The sequence below is a fragment of the Lactuca saligna genome, chromosome 3, assembly GCF_052625555.1.
Source record: "Lactuca saligna cultivar CGN05327 chromosome 3, ASM5262555v1, whole genome shotgun sequence".
NCBI classification, from domain to species: domain Eukaryota; kingdom Viridiplantae; phylum Streptophyta; class Magnoliopsida; order Asterales; family Asteraceae; genus Lactuca; species Lactuca saligna.
In genome coordinates, this window is record NC_136419.1 from 67,727,465 (window position 1) to 67,742,559 (window position 15,095).

The following is a 15,095-nucleotide window of genomic DNA, read 5'->3' on the forward strand; positions in this document are numbered from 1 at the left end:
ACATCTAGTCCTTAATATATTTTTGTTGCAAAATAAGTCATTTTTGTTTTGTACTCATTTAGTACTTATGAATGATTTCTTTAGGTTTTTCTCACGACATCTTACGTAGGATAACCATATGGTGGTGGGATAGGTTGAGGTGGTCTTGTTATATGTTGTAGGCCAAGATACCTGTCACACCCCAAAACCGAGAACGGCGGAAACGTTCTAGGGCGGAGGATGTCATATATAGTATCACAACACAATAATAGTAAATAAGCAAACAAATATCATCCATTGCATTAAATATATATAACTTTAATATAGGTGTGTTCTGTATAATGTAATAGACACCAAAAATGAATGATAAAAGACAAGTCTTGTATGTGCTCCGTCTTCTCAAAAACCTGTCACTGGTACATGTCTACTGATGAGCTGAGAATACAAGTTATTTTGAAAGCATAGATCAACATTTAAGCTGGTGAATTCATAAGTATTTTAATGTCTTTGATTTGTAAAACCGTAAGGAAAAGACTTGTAAATGTTTGATGATACAGTTCGTATAAGCGTGAAAAACCTAGGAAATCCTATATTTCCTACTAGTATAAAATGTAGCCTTCTACCTGTAACACCGTAAATTTCAAAACAAAATTTTCAAATTTTATAAAACATAATTCACTTAATATTCATAAAACAACCATATTTGAACATTCAATCCAAGTAATACAAAAATCCCAAGATCTCAAAATCATAAATCCCATGCGTGTGTACTGATCAAGTCGGCGCCTTCCCACGGTCGTCACTAGTACCTGAAATAAATAACACCAAACACTGTAAGCACAAAGCTTAGTGAGTTCCCCAAAATACCACATATAACACATATTAGCCACTCGAGGCTATAACTCTGTGGGTCCGTGCACCCAAACTGTGTGAACCCTCAGGTTCTAACTCTGTAAACATGCACATCATAAATCACAAAGAATAATGCAGCGCAACACATAACATATAAATATTGCATACAAGCACTGTATCACATAACTCTATTTACCTACTCAAGGTAAAGTATAGTGAGAAGACTCACCTCGCGTATCTCGGTTATTCGTAAATCCCTGAAATCACTAGTGCTCGATCTCCCGAGCTATAGTCCTCCTATAACACAATACATCTCTAATTAACACTTTCCCAACTAAGGTTGACTATCCCTTAACAAGTCATCATAGGTCAACACTGCTCAATGGTCAACGGTCAACTTTGACCAGACTCGGTGAGTGCACTATAGCGACTCGGCGAGTCTATACGCATACACTGATTTCCCTGGGATCCTTACTTGACACGACGAGTATTCTCCTAACTCGACGAGTTCCACCTGGCATGAGTTGTGGGGCCTCCACGACTCAACTCGCCGAGTCTCAAGAACAACTCGACGAGTCCTAGCTTGACTCAGTCCACCTGTCAACCCACTCTGACTCTCCCTGACTCACTGAGTCAATCCCTCAACTCGGCAAGACCACTCGCTGAGTGGTGCTGGGCAATCTTCATGCTACTCGCCGAGTCTGTTCTTCGGACTCGGTGAGTCCATGCCATGCAATGACTCAAACTCACTCCTGAGGTCAGATCTGTTCCACTAACTCATAGATCCAATCCTTCCAAGCTTATTTATCACGTAAAATCGCTATCTTGATGTACATACAACATATATATGACCATATATGATGATTTAGCCCCAAATACCATAACTCAAGGTCATAACCTCCATTGCTCTTCATAAAGCTTGATGAGTGAGGCTCTATGGACCTCTATGGATCCAAATCCAAAGCCTCATCACTAGAAAGGGACTATTTGGGCATCAAATCAACCCAACAAAGGCCACAAGAAACCCTAAATCCAAATATACTTCATAAAACAGAAGATGAGCTGAATTAATACCTCAAGTGCGATGATCTAAGCTTCAAATCCACAGTATAGCAACCTCCTTTGCTTCCTCTTGGTTAGGACCTCCTTCTTCTTGCTAAACAACACCACAAAGGTCAAGAACGGCTTCCTTTCTCTCTCAAAACGCTCAAGCACTCTAGGGTTTCTCTCTATGGATTGGTGAGCACAAATGACGGCCATAAGGCCCTTTAAATAGGTCTCAAACCCTGGAAATTAGGGTTTCATTACACAGCGTGGACTCGCCGAGTCCAGACGCGAACCCACGTCCAAAATCGCGATCCTACTCGACGAGTTTGAGCTCCAACTCGCCGAGTCCACTCACAATTCTCAAAAAAAATAAACCTATAATAAATACCTAGAAATTCTGGGCTGTTACAATTCTCCCCACTAGAACTAGACTTCACCCTCGAAGTCTCGCTCTGCAAATAACTTCGGATGCTGCTCGCGCATCTCACGCTCCGGTTCCCAAGTCATCTCGGACCCCTTCCGATGTTGCCACTAAACCAAAACCACAGGTACCTCCTTATTCCTCAGAACTTTGATTTTTTGATCTCTAATTTCCACTGGTCTCTCAGCATAATTCAGGCTCGCATTCACCTGAATATCCTCTAATGGAACCACTGCCGACTCATCGGCTATACACTTCTGCAATTGCAACACATGGAAAGTGTCGTGAATCTGCCCCAACTCTGCTGGCAAATCCAAACGATAGGCTACCCTGCCTACCCTCGCGACTACCCGAAATGGTCTGATATATTGGGGCCCCAACTTTCCCCTCATCTTGAATCGGATCACTCCTTTCCAAGGAGAGACCTTCAGGAGCACAAAGTCGCCAACCTGGAACTCAAGTTCGGACCGGCGTCTGTCCGCATAACTCTTCTGTCGACTCTTTGCAGTCAGTAACCTCTGTCTGACCTGTTGGATCTGCTCTGTCGTCTGAAGTACGATCTAAGTGTTTCCCATAAGGCGTTGTCCGACTTCCCCCCATCAAATGGGGGTCCGACACCTCCTCCCATACAACAGCTCAAAGGGTGGCATACCGATGCTCGAATGATGGCTGTTGTTGTAAGAAAACTCGGCCAAGGGAAAATATGTATCCCAACTTCCAACGAAATCCAATACACATGCTCGGAGCATGTCCTCGAGCATCTGAATCGTCTGCTCACTCTGTCCGTCTGTCTGGGGGTGATATGCGGTACTAAAATGCAGCCTAGTACCCAGCTCCTCATGAAACTTCTTCCAGAATCTGGAAGTGAAACGTACATCCCAGTCTGAGATAATCGAGATCGGCACCCCATGCCGAGATACCACTTCCCTTACATACATCTCTGCTAACTTCTCTACGGAAGAACTCTCGCTGATAGCAAGGAAGTGAGCGCTCTTCATCAACCTGTCCACAATCACCCAAATTGCATCAACTCCCCGAGCAGTCCTTGGCAATTTGGTGATGAAATTCATGGTGATCTGTTCCCACTTCCATTCAGGAACCTCCAACGGCTGCAACTTACCATGCGGTCTCTGGTGTTCGGCCTTAAGCCTACGGCAGGTTAAGCACCTCTCAACAAACCACGCAACATCCCTCTTCATACAGGGCCACCAATACTCCCTCCTCAAATCCAAATACATCTTAGTGGCCCCAGGATGGATCGAGAATTTCGACCGTTGAGCCTCTTCCATCAAAATGGTACGCGTTCCTCCCACAAACGGTACCCAAATACGCCCCTGAAAAGTCATAAGCCCCCGACCATCGGTAACGAACTCCGATACCAACCCAACAACTCGCTCTCTCTTCTGGTTTTCCGACCTCACTGCCTTAGCCTGTGCTCCACGAATGGTGTCCAACACCGGAGTGATCACAGTAAATCGCAAACATACATCTCGCAACGGGGCGCTCTCCGCCCTGCAACTCAGGGCGTCGGCTACCACATTATCCTTGCCCGGATGGTACAGGATCTCATAATCCTAATCCTTAACCACATCCAACCACCTCCTCTGCCGCATATTTAGGTTGGGCTGATCCATTAAATACTTCAGACTCTTATGGTCCGTGTATATCGTACACCGAACCCCATACAAATACTGGCGCCAAATCTTGAGGGCGAACACCACTGCCCCCAACTCTAGGTCATGGGTGGTATACCTCATTTCATGAGGCTTCAACTGCCTCGATGCATATGCTATCACATGCCCTCTCTGCATCAGCACCGCTCCCAACCCCAAGATCGATGCATCACAGTATACAACAAAGTCCTCCATTCCCTCCGGGAGGGCTAACACCGGGGCCTCGCATAACCTTTGGCGAAGTGTCTCAAAGGAGACCTGCTGCTCGGGGCCCCATGAAAAAGCGACACCCTTCCGGGTCAACCTAGTGAGTGGCACTGCGATCTTAGAGAAGTCCCTGATAAATCTTCGATAATAACCGGCTAGCCCTAGAAAACTCCTGATCTCGAAGGGTGACCTCGACACCTCCCAACTCATCACCTCCTCAACTTTGGCCGGATCAACCAATATCCATTCCTGGTTAACAAGATGTCCTAGGAACTGGACCTCTCGCAACCAGAAATCACACTTGGAGAATTTGGCATAAAGCCTCTCCGATCTCAGAACTCCGAGGATCTCCCTCAAATGCTCCTCATGCTGCTCTCTAGATCTTGAGTATACCAAAATGTAATCAATGAATACAGTCACCGACCGATCCAACATCAGCCTGCACACCCGGTTCATGAGATCCATGAACACTGTCGGTGCATTGGTGAGTCCGAAAGGCATCACCACAAACTCATAATGCCTATAACGCGTCCTAAACGTTGTCTTCTTGACGTCCTCATCTCGCACCCTCACCTGATGGTATCCAGACCTCAAATCAATCTTGGAGAACCAAGATGCTCCCTGCAGCTGGTCTAACAAATCGTCGATCCTCGGTAAGGGGTAACGGCTCTTGACCATCAGCTTGTTCAACTCCTGGTAATCAATGCACATCCGGTGTGAACCATCCTTCTTCTTGACAAACAGAATAGGCGCTCCCCACGACGAGCTGCTCGGCCGAATAAACCCTTTCCCCAGCAGCTCCTGAAGTTGCAAGGATAACTCTTGCATCTCTGGAGGTGCAAGACGATAAGGCACCTTAGCGATAGGTGCGGCCCCCGGGACCAAATCAATACCGAACTCTACTTGCCTCACGGGAGGCACACCCAGCAACTCCTCTGGAAAGACATCCGGGAACTCACGCACTATAGGAACCTCCTCCACCGACCTCGGCCTCTTGGAATCAACCCGCGTATCCGACACGTACGCCACAAAACCCTTATAGCCCTGCTGTAGACACTGCCTCACCCTAGCGGCCGAACAAAACGCTGATCCAGAACGGGTACCCTTGCCGTACGCTGTAAGAACTCCCCCACTAGGGTCTCGTATGGTCACTAGTTGTCGCTCGCAGTCGATAACCGCACCGAACCTGCTCAACCAGTCCATGCCCACAATGACAGAGACATCCCCCATGGCAATAGGAACCAAATCAATCGGGAACTCAACACCGAAAATCTCGAGTACGCACCCACGGATCACCTTCGTGGCATAAATCACCTTCTCGTCAGCTATGGAAACTCTCAGAGGCCGACTCAGTGCCTCGCGACTAACACTGATGTGCTGACTAAAAGCCAAAGATACAAAAGACCGACTCACACCCGAGTCAAATAATACCAAGGCAAGTACAGAATTCACAAGAAAAGTACCTACGCATAACATAATATAAGCATAATATCTCAACATTACAATAAATACATGAAAGAATACATACCAGCCACGACATCGGGTGTTGCACGGACCTCCTCCGCGGTCAACTGAAACGCTATCCCACGTGCCCTCGGCGCCTCGGCCTTCACTGGCCGACTCTTGGTAGCTCTGATGGCCGCAGGAGTAGATCCCTGAAGTGCTCCCGGAGCTGATCCTTGCAACTGCGGACATTCCGCCTTCCGGTGTCCGGTCTGGTTGCAGTGAAAACATACTGCAAACCCCTTGGGGTAGTCCTTGGCCATATGCCCCTCCTTGCCACATTTGTAGCAAGATCCAGCTATACATACTCCGTCATGACCCTTTTCGCACTTTCCACAAGTGCGGCCCTTCTGGCTCCCTGATTTGGGATCAGCAGGCTTGGCCCGCTTGGCTATCGGCTGGAATTGTGCCGGTCGCCGATCCCTCCCCTGAGACTCAACCTCCTCCCTAGCCTGAGTCTCCAGCTCGATCTCCCTCTTCCGGGCATTTGCCTGAAGCTCAACAAATGTCCGGTATGAGGAGTTTGCCACGAACTCCCGAATGTCTCGCCTTAAGATACTCAAATACCGGCTCATACGTGCCTACTTAGTGGACACGTGCTCAGGGCAGAACATCGCCCTCTCGTGAAATATCCTGGTAATCACCGTAACAGACTCAGTGCCCTACTTGAGGGTCAGAAACTCCTGGGCCAAACGCTCCCTCTCCACCTGGGGAACGTACTCATCTCGGAACATGGCAGTAAACCTCTCCCAGGTCACCGCCGCAAGCTCAGCAGGCGAAAAGTGTGCTGTCACAAACTTCCACCAGTCCTTCGCTCCCAAGCGAAGCTGGTTCAGCGCGAACCGTACTCTCAAATGCTCAGGAGATGAGCAAGTGAAGAAACACCCCTCTATGTCAAAAATCCATCTCATAGCCGCCACCGGGTCCTGGGTCCCATCAAACTCTGGTGGTTTCGTGTTGCTGAACTCCCGGAACAACAACGCATCACCACCCTGCGGCCTCGCAGCAGCAACAGCTTCGGTGGCCATCGCAACAGCAGCCTCAGAAAGAGCAGTATAACGCTCGTCGAAAGTCTCAATCAGCGCGGTCTTAATAGACCCGAACATCTCTGGTATCTTTGCCCTGATGACATCAGCCACCTCCTCATGAATGATCTGACGGATCTCCTCATCACTAGCCCCGACGCCCTCCGGCATATGATGTGTCCTCACCATGATCAACCTCTGAAATACAACATATGATAAATTAGAATCCGCTCAAGCATACTCACACTCGAAAACTCATCCCTCCTTGATCCTTGGTATTCCGAAGATTCTTACTCAGACCGTACACCGCCCTGGTGCTTTCAGTAGTACGGGCCCAATACTACTGTCCACACCGTTTCAGTATACACCCCAAATCCTCCTCTTCGAATCTCAATTTCCAAGTACTCTATCACTTTCTAACAGATCTCTCATAAGCTCCTCGCTGCTACCTATTCTCTCTCAAGCATCTCATAGCAGCTCACCTCTCCCTAGGCTAAGGCATCACAAATCAGGGCACTCTAGTCCTAATAGGAATACCTAGCCTACTTTAGCAAGAGAATACACCGTAACAATCTCATAAACATATAATATAAGGGTATTTTAGGAAATCACCGTTTCGGGCGCTGACTGATCGTACACACGTTTCTCCTCTGAATTTCTCTAGAAATCTTTTACTTTTTTAGAAAATTTGGTTTTCTTTTTGAAAATATTTTCCAAATCCTCAGTTTGAGTTCAAATACTCCCGAAGGTGTACCTGAATCCCTCAAACCAAGGCTCTGATACCAACTTGTAACACCATAAATTTCAAAACAAAATTTTCAAATTTTATAAAACATAATTCGCTTAATATTCATAAAACAACCATATTTGAACATTCAATCCAAGTAATACAAAAATCCCAAGATCTCAAAATCATAAATCCCATGCGTGTGTACTGATCAAGTCGGCGCCTTCCCACGGTCGTCACTAGTACCTGAAATAAATAACACCAAACACTGTAAGCACAAAGCTTAGTGAGTTCCCCAAAATACCACATATAACACATATTAGCCACTTGATGCTATAACTCTGTGGGTCCGTGCACCCAAACTGTGTGAACCCTCAGGTTCTAACTCTGTAAACATGCACATCATAAATCACAAAGAATAATGCAGCGCAACACATAACATATAAATATTGCATACAAGCACTGTATCACATAACTCTATTTACCTACTCAAGGTAAAGTATAGTGAGAAGACTCACCTCGCGTATCTCGGTTATTCGTAAATCCCTGAAATCACTAGTGCTCGATCTCCCGAGCTATAGTCCTCCTATAACACAATACATCTCTAATTAACACTTTCCCAACTAAGGTTGACTATCCCTTAACAAGTCATCATAGGTCAACACTGCTCAATGGTCAACGGTCAACTTTGACCAGACTCGGTGAGTGCACTATAGCGACTCGGCGAGTCTATACGCATACACTGATTTCCCTGGGATCCTTACTTGACACGACGAGTATTCTCCTAACTCGACGAGTTCCACCTGGCATGAGTTGTGGGGCCTCCACGACTCAACTCGCCGAGTCTCAAGAACAACTCGACGAGTCCTAGCTTGACTCAGTCCACCTGTCAACCCACTCTGACTCTCCCTGACTCACTGAGTCAATCCCTCAACTCGGCAAGACCACTCGCTGAGTGGTGCTGGGCAATCTTCATGCTACTCGCCGAGTCTGTTCTTCGGACTCGGTGAGTCCATGCCATGCAATGACTCAAACTCACTCCTGAGGTCAGATCTGTTCCACTAACTCATAGATCCAATCCTTCCAAGCTTATTTATCACGTAAAATCGCTATCTTGATGTACATACAACATATATATGACCATATATGATGATTTAGCCCCAAATACCATAACTCAAGGTCATAACCTCCATTGCTCTTCATAAAGCTTGATGAGTGAGGCTCTATGGACCTCTATGGATCCAAATCCAAAGCCTCATCACTAGAAAGGGACTATTTGGGCATCAAATCAACCCAACAAAGGCCACAAGAAACCCTAAATCCAAATATACTTCATAAAACAGAAGATGAGCTGAATTAATACCTCAAGTGCGATGATCTAAGCTTCAAATCCACAGTATAGCAACCTCCTTTGCTTCCTCTTGGTTAGGACCTCCTTCTTCTTGCTAAACAACACCACAAAGGTCAAGAACGGCTTCCTTTCTCTCTCAAAACGCTCAAGCACTCTAGGGTTTCTCTCTATGGATTGGTGAGCACAAATGACGGCCATAAGGCCCTTTAAATAGGTCTCAAACCCTGGAAATTAGGGTTTCATTACACAGCGTGGACTCGCCGAGTCCAGACGCGAACCCGCGTCCAAAATCGCGATCCTACTCTGCGAGTTTGAGCTGCAACTCACCGAGTCCACTCACAATTCTAAAAAAAAATACACCAATGATAAATACCTGGAAATTCCGGGATGTTACACTACCAACACCCGATTGTTTTGTATGTTTGTTACTTGTAAAAGTATGTAATTTTCCCAAGTGTAACTATTATTATCAATATATAGTCTACTTCATCGTTTATGTGAATGTGTTACAAAGTAAAAGTAAAAGGGAAACATTATATAAACATGTAAGTATTATCCTTTGGTACTAGGATAAACACGGCAGAGTAACCTGCCGAATAGTATTAACCGTAGACATCCGTCGATGTGCATTTTCCCTCTATAGCTAACAGTTGGGTGTAGAATGGTTAGTCTCGTACTTATATAACAGTATCTACTAATATAATATGCAATAGTAACTCATCATATAGTATGTAATAGTTTCTCTTCATATAGTATGTAATAGTTTCTCTTCATATAGTATGTAATACAATTGTATAGACTCATGAATGAACTGACTCTTGTATGTTCCATTTGTACTAGGAATAGTAGGTAGTATTTCCCAAACTATACCTATTATAGTTTGCTAGTAATGTAGTTTGAAGTGTCCATGTAAGTTTATACACCTTTTCTATACAAGGTGTTGGAGCTGAAATCACAGCCATCCTATTCAAATACACACACACACACACACACACACATATATATATATATATATATATATACTTACTACATAAGTGTATAGATATGGTTTCTATGAATACATAAGTGAAAAGGAGGTTTTGTAATCCATTTAAAGGGTTTGAAACAAGAAAATAATCATGACTTTATGTCAGTTTGTAAAGCGATTCAAAAGTAGTTTGTTTGATAAAACGGTTTGAAAGTATAGTAAATCCATCTGTTTGGTAGTTATTAATCACATGTGATTGATATAATAACTATGATATTCAATTTGTATTCCCCCCTAAAAGTATTTAAAAGCATGTAAGAGCATTTAAAAGGTTGTTTAAGGGGTATGAACTCACCTGATATGAGTGATGCGATAGTAGGATCGGTAAAAGGTGCTAAGTGTCAAGTGCGAACTTGGGCACACAATGATCCTAGTTAACATATAATAAAACATATATGTATCTAATTAGTCAATTAACAACTAATTTATCAAGTTAAGACACCCTAGGACATGGAAACACTTTGATTCAAGTGTTATAGGTACCAACGGGTTGCATCTAAAGGGTTGTATGGCATGACATTGGAGTTTATGACCCAATGACCACTCCTTATGGAGTTTACGGCCCATGACCATTTCCCCATGATTTTATGGCCGTAAAATCATGGTACTAAGTGCCATTTTGTGTTTTGAGGTCTTATAAGTCATGATTGCACATCAAATGATCAAGTCCAAGCCTTAGGAAAGCATTAGGGGCACATTAAGACCATCTTGTGGAGTTTACGACCAAAGTACCATATCCTTATGTGTTCACGACTGTAAAATCTCATGGGGACTAGTTTTGATAGTTGTTTGAGGTCTTAAACACTTTTAGGAAGGATCAAGGTTGGCATCCAAGGCTTAGGAAGGGTTTAAGGTCCATTTAACCACCTTAAGAGGGGTTTACGACCCAAGAACATCCTTGGCTGTAAACTCCCTTGTTCTTATGATTCTTGATGATTTTCAAGTGTTATCAAGTTCATATTAATCACACAAGAAGCTAAGGTAAGTGTACTTACAAGATAGAAGCTTGTTTGGGTGTTTAAGGTCCAAGAACACTAGTGTGTGTTCTTGGTATTTTGAAGAACACTTGAAGATCTAGTTAAAAGCAATAATAAATGGATGAAATGATGTATAAAAACTAGATGTTAGGTTATAACAACAAATCAAGTCGAGAAACACTTACGTTTTCGGAAGATCGGGTGAAGAACGGTATGCTAGTTGAGAGAGAATGGGGAGTAAACTAGAGGGTGGAAGTGGGAATTGAACCAATTGGGGAGTAAATGATGGGTTTTGAGCATTCTAACACTTCCTAAGTGTACATGCAACCCTAATAACCTTGGATCTATGTTTGTCTAATTGTCATGCAAAGTTGAATTCCAAGGTTATATTCCTATCTAGCATACATGGGGAACAATTTTAACATAAAGTATAGATAGAATAACTTACCTTGTTGTTGTTTGTGTTCCTTGAAACCTTGTGAGCCAAGCACCCCAAGTGTGATGCCTCAAATGCTTCACACAACACCAAATGCTCTTGGAAGAACTTATGAGAGAATACTCACTTCTTCAAAAATCAGCCAAGCCCTCTTAATTCTTAGTGTAGCCGATTTTGGGTGGAGAACATGTTACTTATATAGTGTTGACACATCTAGGGTTAAACCCTAATGTGTCATGACTCTTCATTTCCATGACCCATGGGTTTGTAACTCCCATGGAGCATCCATGGAGCATCCTATGGGTGGAACCCAACTTGATAGTCCATGGAGCCTTTTAGCCCACTATACAAGATATGGATGATTTACATAATCAACCCATATATTTAATTAGTTATCTTTTGATCACTTAATTAATTCTAAATTAATTCTTGATCAAACTAATCAAATAATATTATTAATATATTAGAACTTATAATATATTAATAATCTCCAAGTGTTATTTCTCTCATTTAGTCTATCCAATTGCATGGTGCCATGCAACCCAAATGGACCATGCCGGGTCGGGTCAAGTACATACCAGAAATAGTTATGGACTTAGACACCTTATCCAACAGTCTCCCACTTGGATAAGTCTAATAACTATTACTGCAAGTATGACTTCAGGAACCGATCGGCAATCGTAGCTCTTTTCAAGGTTTCTCGAAACTGAGAAGATGATGGTACGCCATTTAAGATAAGTGATCATATAATCCTCTGTTCTAGATATCAGTCGGACAAATACATGGAACAATGTCTTACTTATTGTCCAACAATTTGTTTCCCGATTTCCGATTTGTTTGACAAAGAACTTCATTGAACACATCAATTTAGTTCTGACCGGGCCCGGTACATAGGTCAAAACAAAATCATCGAGGGGCCCAGATATCAGCTTCTAATCCAAGAAGGAACAGATAAACTTCGACTCATATGTTTGTTCTACAACTCATTGAATTACACATAAGAGCGCGATTTTATAACATCGAGTTACCAATGCGTTTTTCGTACAATCAATGCATAACCAACTTGTAAGTAACAAATCATATCTCTAGGTTTAAAGATTTATATGATATTACCGTCTCACGATCACTCGAGATAGAATTCCATGAAGTGATTCCAGTGAGCGTGGGTTGAGTCCAATGCTCAGAACTTATGAGCACTCATGATTGTTGTAGCCTTGTCCCAGACCTCTACAACCAAACATGACAGTCTTGATTCATACCTACTTCCGACATATGACCGACTGTGGAGGTTTGAATAATATGTTATACCAAACAAAATTATTCTGGAAGTCAAAACATGCAAAAGAAATATAGTAAACGATCGACAAGAGATAGCAACACTTTACTCATAAATAAAACACTTTTATTCATCAACAAATGTCAATTACACTTTACAAATTTCGAGGTTATCTAACTACTAAATCTAATATCATCCTTCAGCCCTATGCTCCGAGCATGCTGGAGATGCTTAACCCGAGTCAGTCCCTTCGTGAGGGGATCTGCCGGATTCTCATCTGATGATACCCTCTTTGCCACGAGGAGTCCTTCTTCGATCCGATGTCTGATGAAATGGTATTTTCTATCGATGTGTCTGGATCTCCCGTGATCCCTTGGTTCCTTGGCTAAGGCAACAACACTTTCACTATCACAGAAAATTTCCATTGGCTCTTTAATAGCTGGTACAACTCCAAGGTCTCCAATGAAGTTCCTCAGCCATAACGCCTCCTTTGCTGCTTTGCTAGCTGCAATATACTCTGATTCACAAGTAGAATCTGCCACTGTCTCTTGCTTGGAACTCTTCCAAGAAATTGCTCCTCCATTTAGGGTAAAGACCCAGCCTGACTGAGAGCGGAAGTTATCCCTATCAGTCTGGAAGCTAGCATCACTATACCATACAAATCTCAAGTCATCACTCCCACCGAGGGTAAGGACCCAGTCCTTAGTCCTTCGTAGGTACTTGAGAATATTCTTTACCGCAGTCCAGTGTGCCTTGCCAGGGTTCCCCTGAAACCTGCTAACCATGCTCAAGGCAAAGGCTACATCAGGTCGAGTACACGTCATAGTATACATGATCGAACCTACAGCCGAAGCATAAGGTACTCGACTCATTTCTGCTATCTCAGCCTCAGTGCTAGGGCTTTGTGTCTTACTCAACTTGGCGCTACTCTGGATGGGTAACTCTCCTTTCTTGGAGTCTTGCATTCTGAATCTCTTCAGAACCTTCTCCAAGTAGGTACTTTGACTAAGTCCAATTAGTTTTTTACTCCGATCTCTCAAGATCCTTATCCCCAAAATATAGGCAGCTTCACCAAGGTCATTCATAGCGAAACACTTTCCAAGCCAGGGCTTTACTTCCTGCAGAGTTGGAATGTCGTTTCCTATGAGTAGTATGTCATCCACATACAATACCAAAAAGCTAACTATACTCCCACTAGCCTTGACATATACACAAGATTCATCTTCACTCCTAGAAAAGCCAAATTCCTTGACCTTTTCATCAAAGCAAAGATTCCATCTGCGAGGTGCTTGCTTTAATTCATAAATGGATTTCTCAAGCTTACACACTCTATTAGGGTACTCGTTGCTGACAAAACCCTCTGGCTGACTCATGTAAACATCTTCAGCCAACTTCCCATTAAGGAAAGCGGTTTTGACATCCATTTGCCAAATTTCATAGTCATGAAATGCGGCTATGGCTAACAGAACCCGAATAGACTTAATCTTGGCTACTAGAGAAAAGGTCTCATCATAATCCACTCCAGGAATTTGAGAGAAGCCCTTTGCAACCAGTCTAGCCTTATAAGTGTGTACTTTACCATCCATGTCGGTCTTCTTCTTGAAGACCCATTTGCACCCTACAGTCTTTCGACCTGGTACATTCTCAACCAAGTTCCAAACTTGATTGTCATACATGGATTGTATCTCGCTATCCATAGCCTCTTTCCATTTAGCAGACTCGGGGCCTGCCATGGCTTCCTCGTAGCTGTTAGGGTCATCTTGACTTACTAGTGTCTCATCACTAATAAGTGTCTCACCTTCTGCAGTAATATGGAATCCATAGTAATGCTCAGGTGCACTCCTAACTCTCGTGGAACGCCTCAGAGGTACAGATTCGTCAATTGGCTCAACAGGAGTTTCCTCCTCAAGTTGAGGGCTAGAGTTTGAAGTTCCTTCACCACTTGACTCTTGAATTTCTTCAAGATCAACTTGCCTCCCACTGTCTCCTTGGCTTATAAACTCTCTTTCTCGAAAGACTCCTCTTCTTGCTACAAAGACTACATTGTCACTAGGTCTGTAGAAGAGGTAACCAAAGGATTGCTGTGGGTAGCCGATGAAAATACACCTCTCGCTTCGGGGTTCGAGCTTATCATGAGTCTCGCGTCTCACGAAAGCCTCGCAACCCCAAATCTTGATGTGGTCTAGTTTAGGTACTTTACCAGTCCACATCTCGTGAGGAGTTTTGGCAACTTTCTTTGTAGGGACTAGATTAAGGATATGGGCGGCAGTCTCTAAGGCATACCCCCAGAATGAGATTGGTAGCGAAGCTCGACTCATCATGGAACGAACCATGTCCAACAAGGTTCGATTACGCCTCTCAGCCACACCATTCAACTGCGGTGTCCTGGGAGGTGTCAATTGTGAGACAATCCCACATTCCTTTAGATAGTCGAGGAACTCTGAACTAAGATACTCACCACCCCGATCGGATCGAAGCATCTTAATGTTCCTGCCCAATTGATTCTCGACTTCCTGTTTAAATTCCTTAAACTTCTCGAAAGTCTCTGACTTATGCTTGATTAAGTAGACATATCCATATCTACTGTAATCATC